The sequence below is a fragment of the Arachis hypogaea genome, chromosome 17 (genome assembly GCF_003086295.3).
Source record: "Arachis hypogaea cultivar Tifrunner chromosome 17, arahy.Tifrunner.gnm2.J5K5, whole genome shotgun sequence".
Taxonomy (NCBI): Eukaryota; Viridiplantae; Streptophyta; class Magnoliopsida; order Fabales; family Fabaceae; genus Arachis; species Arachis hypogaea.
This window is the reverse complement of record NC_092052.1, coordinates 31,155,911-31,167,933: the sequence shown is the minus strand read 5'-3', so window position 1 is coordinate 31,167,933 and position 12,023 is coordinate 31,155,911.

Here is a 12,023-nt window from a genome sequence, read left to right as displayed (position 1 = left end):
TCGTGGTTATAAAAAAAATGCAACATTATTATATAATTTGATAATAATTTAAAATAGAATTGACTTTTATGTAAAAAAAATGTATTAAATTATCAATTAATGATTTTATCTTAGTGGCTAAAAATCTTTTGCATTTAGTGAGAGGTCTTTAGTTCAATATCCACTTAAAACATATATATATATATATATATATATATATATATATATATATATATATATATATATATATATATATATATATATATAGGGTGCGGATTATCCGCACTGTTGATAAGGTTGGCAATCCTACCCAATCGGATTGAGTCGGATTGGGTATCCACGGGTAGGTATCTCATCCACCAATGACGCCTACTGACGATTGCTTGATGCACCGAGGTCATGCCAACCAGGAGGAGGTGGTACGTCCCAAACATCTCAAACTGCATATGAGCCTGACCTTGACCCCGATCCCGAAGGCTGATGTTGTGGTGGTGGTGGTGGTGGTGGTGGGAGGGGTGACGGAGGTGGGGAGTCACCCTGATCATTTGGGATATCACCGTGCTCCTCCTGTCGATGATCGGCCTCTTTCTCGGATTCAACATCCAGACGTCCCAAACATCCACGCTCTTTGGCACCCGTGTCTCTCCTAGCAGGTCTCCAAGAACATTTCTCGGCTGGCTAGCAGAAGGCTACACATCTCCCAGTAAGTCTAGCAGCCGAGGGTCATCAAGCACATCCTGCCCCAATAAGTGTCTGACACGGCAATGCAGCCTATACCAATCCCAGTACTCCCGAGTTAGACAGTAGTCGATAGAGGGCTAAATGGATATCCGATGTCCCTCCTCAAACCGAGTCCTCCACCGGTCGTACCACTCCTGATGCTTGGTAGGCCACCAGACGTCCTGACCTCTGCCTGTGGTAGTCAGAAATCTATCGATGTTGATCGGGTTCCCTGGCATTGGCTGCTCGCCATTGAACTGGCGCTTCATCCAGTCGACCTGATAGAACTCAACTATGTTGAAGCAGACAAGGGGGACAACAAATATCCAAGTCCTCCACTCTACTTCCTCCTTCAGCCATAATGGACAAATATCCTATAATACAAGGTCATCATACAGGGTCCACACAAACTACAAATAAAGGAAGTGAAATAGTTATCAGTACCCATCTACATTTATGTAAGTTGAGTAATCTACAAAAATAACAAAATAAAGATTTAACTCGCTTACCTCATCCCACAGTAACTTATCCAAATCTCAATGCTATCGCAGGATTCTCTGTTGGTGGTGGTCCCTACTTTACTGCTCCATGCCAATCAACTTGTGGACACATGCAAGTGAAACCAGACTTAACTTAGTTGCCAATGTAATTGAATTGCAAAAACAAATAATAATGGTAAAACAGATAAGGTGACAGTTACCTCACAGCCATCGAGTACATATAAATTTGTCGCTCAGGTAGACACCACTTAGGGAATCTATAGTAGATCCAAGACACCAGCAGAGGAGTGCATCCTCTTTGGTGGAGCGGTGTGCTGCGCTGCATAAGGAATGGTACGTCTATGCCAACATCGCAGAACTCCAGGACAAAGAACGGCACCTCCTGAAGTCATCTAGTAGTGGGAGCCACCAGAGATAGACCGTATTGTTAGACTTACCGGTCAGTAGGTAACTTCCGATCATCAACATGATATAGCACGTCGTATATTGTCAGAGGGTATCTGGATCATCAGTATCAGGCGGCATCTGTCGGACACGCTCCCGAAGCCATGTAAGCTTCAGCGAGAAAGCCTCTCTCCTTTGCGCTCCATGCTGCTGTACTGCAGGAGGTCTGGCACCAAGTAAACGTTCAACTAATTCCCAAGCCCCGGTCTGGTACCAAGTATGGAAGTCACGAAAGCACTTGCTAACGGGCTCTCCGTTAGCGTTAGCCCGAAGTGGTAGGCGACGTCCTGGAGTGTGATCGTGCACTCACCCCACGACATGTAGAAGGTGTGGGTCTTTGGACACCAACGCTCCACAAATGCTGTGATCATGGAGTTATCGAAGACGAAGTGTCACCAAATCCAGCCTCCCTCAAGTAGGGGAGAATAGCGTCTAGTGGTGAGAGTCTGTGACTAACTCTCCTGGACAGAAGTAGGCGACCCCTCTAGTAAACAATAAAAAACCCAAATTAGAAGTGTGTCAACCTATAAAGCTATAAAAATTTTAGTTTACATAATCCTACCAACAGATGCTTAGGTTGCGTTTGTTTTTGATAATAAGACAAGACAAGACACTGAGAACAGGACAGGACATGACACTGAAAGACAAAGACACAAAATTTTGTGTTCTTGTATTTTGTTTGGTGATAAATTAGAATAAATTATGAAAATTTAATTTTTTCTCGTTTTTTTCATTCAAAAAATTTGAGATGAAAAATACAATAATAAAAAATTATAATTATAAAAAATTAACAAGACTAATGAAAGAAAAAATAAAAAATAAGTTGTGTCCCTTGTTAGTGTCCCCGTGTCCTTCCTGTCAGGATGGATATAAAATACACTAATCCAGTATCTCAGGACACATTGTTTCTGTCCATATCTCCTCTGTCAAACACGATTTTGTGTTTCTGTATCCCTGTCTCGGTGTCTTGTCTCTGTAAACAAACGCAACCTTACATAACTTAAATTGAATTATAAAATTAAATTGAATTATAAAATTAAGTTAACAAATAACTAGACATACATCTACATTGTAAAATCATTTAAATAAAACTGATTACTTAAGAAATGAATAACTGAATTAATAAAGGTCTATATAATTAAATTTAAATAAAAATATCTAAATAAAAAATTTGTAACTAAATTAGCAAACGTCTATGTAATTTAAAGTAAATAAATATAATCATTTAAACAAATAACATCAATTTTCATTTTCCATCTAATTCATAAGGTAAATTACGTAAAAACATTTACTAAAATAAGAAACAACAATTATACCATCAACTTATTAGTAACTTATTCTAAGTTATAACAACTTTAAATTAAAAATTTTTTATATTGATTAAATACAAACTTTTACATATTCGAACGTAATTAAGTTTACCAATAATTTTTAATAACCCTTTTTTTATAACTAAAGTCGTTAAAAAAACTTAGTAACCTACATCAAAGGAAAACAAACCGAAATAAATATTTAACTACCAAATCCATGTCAAAATATGCCCAACATCACACTGGGTTGTTCAAACCATTTTGAACAACATATTTCTACGCTAAATATCTACTGCACGCTACTTTTATAAAAGTACCCACACTATGATAACACATTTTATGTTTAACATAAATATTAAATGAAGAACAAGACCAACCTCAAAGTCGGCTATCGCGGCAACATGCCACGTCGCGTTCAATCTATTGATGTCCGCATTGTGTTGATCGCGTGCGCCATAATTTTAAAGTAAGTCATAAATTTGATTAGAGAAGAGTAAAAGGGGGAGAAAAATTCAAGAAATTATGGTTTAAGATTCTTCTCTACGTTGTAAATGAAACTCCTATATATAGACATGCTTGGTCTTATTTCATTTATATTATAAACAAAATAAATTCGTTACACAATACGTGTGTAAACGTCATATGACTACTACGTTTTTAGTCGTATTTCATTTACAGTATAAACGAAATACGTGAAGTATTATTTCGTTTATACTATAAAAAAATAAAATATAGGGTGAATTTTTGTAAAAAAACTAAAAAATATTTATTTTAATAAATAAAATATTTATTTAATTTATTTAAAAAAAATCCTTGATTTTGCTTTCCCATATCTCTTGATTTTGCCTTTCCATCTCTCTTGATTTTGCCTTACCTGTAAATAGATTCACATGTATTTTATTCTCTTAAAATATGTGAATAAATAAGTTACAAAAATTTACAACTAATTAGTGCCAAAATAAATTTATTTTTTAAGATTTGGTACATTGAATTGGTTTTGTAGTGATCATTGATCAATCATTACAACAGATTATTTAAAAGAAAAATAATAGCTGATTATAGTTTTGGATTTTGGTAGGCTAAAATTTATTGTATAATTTTAGAAGGTAAATTTAATATCCTTCTCTTTTTTATGTTATAAAGTTTATGTTATATATGGATTAATTATAACTATGCTTGCTTACATATTATTATAATTATTTTTTAATTATTTTTTATATAATTATGTAGGATAATTTTGAAGATGTTAATGAAAATTAAGTTATTTATCATGATAGTTTATCGGTAAAGATTGAGTAATGTTGAGAATTGATCGATGTATGGTTGATTAATAACTTTTATTAGAAGATACTTATGTAGGATATAATATTTTAGTTTTTCGTAGTTTATTAGTAGTAAACTCTAAATAATCTCATACATACTTTGATATGGATATGCTTAATTTAGTGTGAGACTAGTATTTTTATCCGTAATAATATTACGGGAATATAATTTTTTTAAAACTACGGTCCACTTTGTTCTGACAGTATAGATTATGCATGGCACAAAAGATTTATAAAATCAAACTACTTTTATAAAAAAAAGCCATAAGTTGACAAAAGTCTCTGATTAAGAAGACCAAGATATCTGTAGATAAAAAAATCAAATAATAAGATTTTTAGTTATTATTTTTATATGAAAAAGAGAGAGAGTGAGAGAAAGATATATAGAGAGAGATAAAGATAGAAAAAATAGAGAATGAGAGAAAAGAGAGAGAAAGATGAAGATGAAGAATGAGAGTGAGAGTGAGAGTGAGAGTTTGTTAATTTTGGAAGAAAAAATTTTATTTTAATTGTAAAAAAATATCGGATGACATATTTTGATTTGTCAAATTACTAATATAAAATATAAATTATATATGAGTAAAAATAGTAGAGAGAAATAGAAAAATGGAGAGATGTAGATGAAAGAATTTAGGAAGGGAGTTTATTAATTTTGAAAAAAAAAATATTTTCTCTCAATTTTAATAGAGAGTGTCATGTGACACATTTGATTATTAAATTAAATAGTAATATATGATACATAATATAGGTATATTTCAATTTCAATTTTAATATTTCAACTTTAATTTTAATGTAATTAAAGAATGTCCTATTGCACATTTTGATGGTCAAATTAGTAATTAGTCGTTGATATTGATAATGATATATAAAATAGATAGAGTGGTTGAAGGAACGAGAGAAATAGAGAAAGGAAGAGGAGGAGGAGAGAACTCTTTAATTTTGGAGGAAAAGATTTGATTTCAATTGCAAGGAGGGAGTGACATATGACACATTTTGGTTGTAAAATTAGTAAAGAAAATGGAAGAATTCTTTAATTTTGGAGGAAAAGATTTAATTTCAATTATAATGAGAGTAATATGTGGCACATTTTGGTTGTAAAATTAGTAAGGAGGAGAGAAAAATTCTTTAATTTTGGAGGGAAAGATTTGATTCTAATTATAATGAAAAAGTGACATGTGGCACATTTTGGTTGTAAAATAATAGATATAATAGAAATAGATGTATGAACATTTAAAATTATGTTTATTCCAATACTTTTGGTTCATTATAAATATATTGTTTAAAGATAATTTTTATTATTTAAAAAAATTATTTAGTATTATTATGTATTTATATTATAATATTTAACTAATTTAATTAAAAATGTATAATTATATATGTAATCATATTACTCAATATTATATTAAGTTGTAAAAAAATTATTAGAATATTATATATATATATATAGAAAATAAAAAAAATTGAAAGACATAAGGCTACAGTTATATAGAATATTTATGGTATACAATGTGGCTATGTTTTAAAGGTGATACAGTAGCAAAAGATAAATGTAGCCTATTCTGATAAGTATAGGCTAAAAAGCGTAGTCTTTGATCCTGAACAGCATCACTTAAAAAGCGCACCATATTTCTAAACCTCAAAAGTGTATTTTTTAATACAGAAAAACGTAACCTTTAAAAATTAATAGGTAACGGCCGAATAGGCTGAAGCATCTCCATAATAGCCTTTATCTAAAACATAATTTTTTTTTTTATTTTTAACTACACTTTTTAAGTGTGACTAAATAGATATTTTTTTTGTAGTGTATTTTTTTATCTTTTTTTTTATTTATTTATTTATTATTTTTTTGTCTTGAACATAAAAAAAACTGCTTAATTCCATAGTAATAGTAAAATTTATAAATAAAAGCAATTTAATCAAAATGTCCTAAATGCATTTATTATGATGTTATCAAATTATTTATATATAATATTTAAATTATTAGATAAAGATATATAAATAATTATATACATTTAAAAATTGGTCAAAGAATATTCCATAGTATATCATAAAATCATTTGTATTAAAAATTTAAAATATTAAGTAGCGATATATAAATAATTATATATATTTAATATAATTAAAAAATTTAACTCTTTAAATATATTATTACTAATAAATTCAATACTTTGAAAAATATAATTTATATTTTTATTTAATTTTTTACTTACGGCACTTTATCAAGTATTCTTAATCACACGCTTTTTGGAAATTAAATTACATCAGCCATAAAATTGTAAGATCACAGTCATTCATAATTAAATGGAGTAATAAAGATGTGCGCGTAATAAAGCGATTTTTTTTATATGAAAATTACGTGGTCATGGACCTTAGAAAAATTATATATTGTTGTAACAGCGATAATTTTTTAAATTGATGAAAAAAAATTAGATAGTTTGATGTTTTTGTGGGGAGAAAGGAACATAAATTAGATAGTCTAATTTATGTAGAGCAAAATTCTTTGATTTTTTGGGTATAAAAATTGGACTTACCGATTTTATGCATTTAATTTTTTTTTTATTTCGATAGAACTGTAATTGGACGGTCCAATTTGAGTTTTTTAAAAAAATTAAAATAGTAAAAAGGCATTCGAATTGTCCAATTTCTTTGGTTATATATATCCCAATTTAGCTGAACTTTCCACTTCTTCGTCTCTCAATTTTCAAATCTTCTGAAACTCCTTTTCTCTTGTTCTTCCTCTCCATTATTTCAAAAGAAATAATACTGAGGTTGAAAGTGTTCAATGTGAGTATATTATCATGGATGATAGAATTATATTAAAAATATATTATTATGGACAGATTTTACTACAAACATCTAAAGGAGTAAAATTTGTATGTGAGAATCCATTATATATTGTTATTCCATTCACACTATCATTTGAAGAACTAAAAGGTTTGTAAAAAGATGGATTCTCAAATATCTAAAAAAGTGTTGTGTATTTTATACAGTGTTTGGTGGATTCGTTCAATTTCAAATCAAATATGTAACCGATGAAGCGAGCATGTAAGAAATATTTTTAGTGTATATTGAAACTTACTGCCGAATATCGTTCATCGAGCTGTATATTGAGTTCGAGCAATCTGAAGCTGATCAAGATATTGAATTGGAAGATTATTATAGTGATAGTGAGGAGGTGTTTGAAAATAACTATGAAATCGTTCATCCAGTTGTAGACGAAGATTAAGCTGACGACACTATGAAGGCAGATATGGCAAATGCACTAATAAACTAGCATCTATTTGAGGAGCCTACTTTTATGCGCTTGTTGGATTTGGAGGCCATGTATGCATCATAATTTTTCTAATATATAAATGCAGGTATGTAATTTAAATATTTATATGATAGATTAATATTGTAGATTGATTAGGGTACATGACCAACATATGTAATTTATAGAATATAATTTATTAAATAGCATTTAATAACTTATTTATTTAGTTAAAATATAGGATACTTATCTGTTTATATATATTTAATAATTATTTATGTATATTTTTTAATTTAGTAAATAGCATTTGATTACTTATTTATATTTATATTTGGATAATGACAAATATTGAATTATAATTTATGATTTACATAAAAATTTTAACTTTTAAGACAATTATTTAGCTAAAATATAGCATATAATTACTTGTTTAATGTTTATTTATTAAGTATTTATGTATATTTTTTAATTTATTATTTCACATTTTTGTATGGCTATTAATTTATTAAATAGCATTTGATGACTTATTTATATTTTAGATAACCACAAATATTGGTTTATAATCCATAGATAGATTTTAACTGTTAAAATATATATTTAATAATTATTTATCAAAATATATATTTGAAAAAACTTTACTTCCTTTTTTTGTAAGATGCTAAAATGACACTCTCCTCCTTTTTATTTTATAAATGTACATTTTTTTTCCTTCTAACTTTTAAAAAACCTCCTCTTTAATCCATTTTAAATTTTTTTTGTTAATTAATATTAACTTTATTCATTTTTTTAAGAAAATAAATTATTTTTTGAAAAAATACCCATTAACAAAATTTTTTATTTTTATCATTAAATTTTATTTACTAAAATACCCTTTAATAAATTTTTTTTATTGATTAAATTATATTTTTACCAAAATACTTTTAAAAAAATTAATAATTAACTTATTTTTTTCTAAGATACCTACCTTTTAATAATTTTTTAATTATTAAATTGTGATTTTACCAAAATTTTTGTTAATAATTATTTTTATATTTTATTATTAATTTTTTTATATCAATATACATTATTTTAACATTAAATAAAAAAATCTTACCACTGTTAATATGTATAATAATTAATATATATTGATATTGAAAAATAATCTTAATAAAAAATTTTATTTCATGTTAAAATAATATATATAGATATCGAAAAATTAATAGTAAAATATAAAAAAATTGTTAACAAAAATTTTGGTAAAATTATAATTTAATAATTAAAAAATTATTGAAAGATATTTTAGAAAAAAAATAATATAATTATTAAATATTTTAAAAAATATAATTTAATTAATAAAAGAATAATTTATTAAAGGATATTTTGGTAAGCAAAATTTAATGATAAAAATAAAAATTTTGCTAATGGGTATTTTTTTTAAAAATAATTTATTTTTTCTTAAGAAATGAATAAAGTTAACATTTAGAAGAATCTGATGATAACTTAGACTATATTTTTGAATATGTCTCGGAAACAGACTCAGAGACTGAGTAATAATGCTACATTTATTACTATAAAAATAACAGAAAAATTTATAAATGCTTTCATAGATTCTGGAACAACACAATGCTTTGCTAGTTCAAATATAAAACTTGATTGGAAAAAATTAAAGAAACCATTAAGAGTTAAAATAGCTGACAAATCAATACATAAAATTGACCAAAAAGCAGAGATGGTTGAAATTTTTATTCAAAATTATAGGTTCATTGTTCCATCTATATACATGTTAGATTCTGGAATGGATTTTATCATAGGAAATAACTTTTTAAAGCTATATCATCCATTCATTCAAGAACTAACATATATAGTTTTAAAAGCTCCACACGATTCTTCAATAAATCAAAAATCAAAACGTATAAAAATACCGACTACTACTATAGATAAGATCTTAAAATTTAAAATATTTTCTATATTAGAGATATGTTATTTAAATTTATACTTTCAAATAAATATCCCAAAAAATAATCTTGAAATAAAGATAGAAGAACTTTTGGATGAAATTTGTGCTGAAAATCCTTTAGATATTAAAAATACAAATAACGAATTAGTAAGCATTAAACTAAAAGATCCGACAAAAGAGATAAATGTTCCAAATAAAATCCCTTATTCCGCAAGAAATAGAGAAGAGTTTTCATTAGAATGTAGAGATCTTTTGGAAAAAGGAATTATAAGATTAAGTAAAAGTCCTCGTGCGGCTCCAGCCTTTTATGTCGAAAACAATAATGAAATTAAAAGGGGAAAACGAAGAATGGTTATTAACTATAAGAAGATGAATGAAGCAACTATTGGTGATGCTCATAAACTTCCAAGAAAAGATTCTATTTTAGAAAAAATTAAAGGGGCAACTTGGTTTTCATCTCTTGATGCAAAATCAGGATATTGGCAACTTCGTTTAGACGAAGAAACAAAGAAATTAACTGCTTTTACTTGTCCAACAAAAGAATCAACAAGTGTGTTGCTCTATGAATGGAATGTATTGCCATTCGGATTAAAACAAGCTCCAGGTATTTATCAAAGATTTATGGAAGAAAATCTAAAAGAGTTAAATGAATTTGTTTTAGTGTACATTGATGATATACTAATTTTTACAAAACAGGATAGAGAAGATCATCTTCAAAAATTATTAATAGTTTTAGAAAGATGTAAAGAAAAAGGATTAGTTCTTAGCAAAAAGAAAGCAAGAATAGCAAAACAAGAAATAGAGTTTCTTGGATTAATTCTATCCACTCAAGGAAAGCTAAAACTTCAGCCAAATGTCCTAGAAAAGGTAAATTTATTTCCTAATAAAATAGAAGATAGAAAACAATTACAAAGATTTTTAGGGTGTATAAATTATATTTCTGATCAAGGATTCTTAAAGAATATAACAGAATACACTAAAAACTTATTTCCAAAAATTAGTACTAAAAAAGAATGGAAATGGGATGAAAAAGATAGTATACAAATTCAAAAGATTAAAGAATTATGTGAAAAACTTCCAGAACTTTATATTCCAGAAGAAAATGACTACTTAATAGTAGAAACAGATGCTTCAGACATAACCTGGTCAGGATGTCTAAAAGCTAAGAAAGCTATAAAAAGTTTGAAGCAAGGAAAAGAATCACTAGATTCTAAAAATTCCCCAAAGGAATTACTTTGCAGGTATATTTCAGGGACTTTTACTCCAACAGAACAGAGATATACCACTCATGAAAAGGAAACTCTAGCAGCAATTAAATCTCTTAAGAAATGGAAAATTGATTTACTACCCAGAGAATTTACATTAAGGACAGATTCAAGCTACCTAACAGGTTTCATACGATATAATTTAAAAGTTGATTATAATCATGGACGATTGGTAAGATGGCAATTATTTTTGTTACAATATCCAATAAAAATTGAATATATTAAGGGTGACAAAAATGTTATTGCAGATACATTAACAAGAGAATGGAGTTCGTCTACAACGCATTAGATCAGGAAATTCAGAAATACGAACAAGAACTCGAAAAATGCAAGCATTGTCAGCAAATAAGGACACAGATCCAATCCCTCAAGAAGGTCATCGAAGCAATGAAATCAACACAACAACCAAAACCATCAGAGCTCAGCCAGCTAAGCGTGGTGGACAAATCAGGTGAAGAAAAAATTCCAGAAAATAAAACAATTGCTGAAATTATCAAAAAATCTAGCCAAGACAAAAAATATTATGTAATTTATAATGGCCCCATGAAAGGAGTATATGATGCCTGGGAAAAAGCAGCACCATTTACACATCAATCAAGGATAATTCATAAAGGAGGGTTTTTAACACTGGAAGAAGCAAAAGAATCTTTCAGGGAATATGAAGCTCTTCATCCAGAGCAAACCCTAAAAAGAGTAGATAAAGCTCCAATTCAAACCCAGAGAACAGGGATAATAAGAAACATTCCTACAAGAGCTGAAATCAAAGAAAAGAAAAGGGTCTGTAGATCAAATCTCAGAGAAACCCTTAATATAGTCCTGAACTGGACTGAAGAAAAAAGAGCAATCTTGGGATATTATCCTATTGCCAAAGAACAGCTAACAAAGCTGGTTATATTTCCAGATGCATCCCCATCGGACACCTATCAGTTTTTCCAGTATGGATTAATTGATACAATTTTAATTTTTAATGATCTAAAAATTATTAGTGAGTTTCCTGCAGGATTCGTTGATGCAGTAAAGAGATTTAAAAATATGATTGACAACGTAAATCCAAGGGATATATCCCTAAAATTTACGAACAGTCAACCTATTTTTAATGAAGAAGAAGAATGCTTGGTTCCAGCACACCAAGTAATATTCATGTCCGTCTTCCCAGGAAATTTTCAACCAATTGATCAAGTTCAAGATTTAACAATCTACAGTCATGAAGGAAGGCTAGCCAGCACACTAGCAAGGGTCTTCGAAAGAACTCAAAAGATAACAAGGGAATCTCACACAAGAATTAATTATAAAAGCA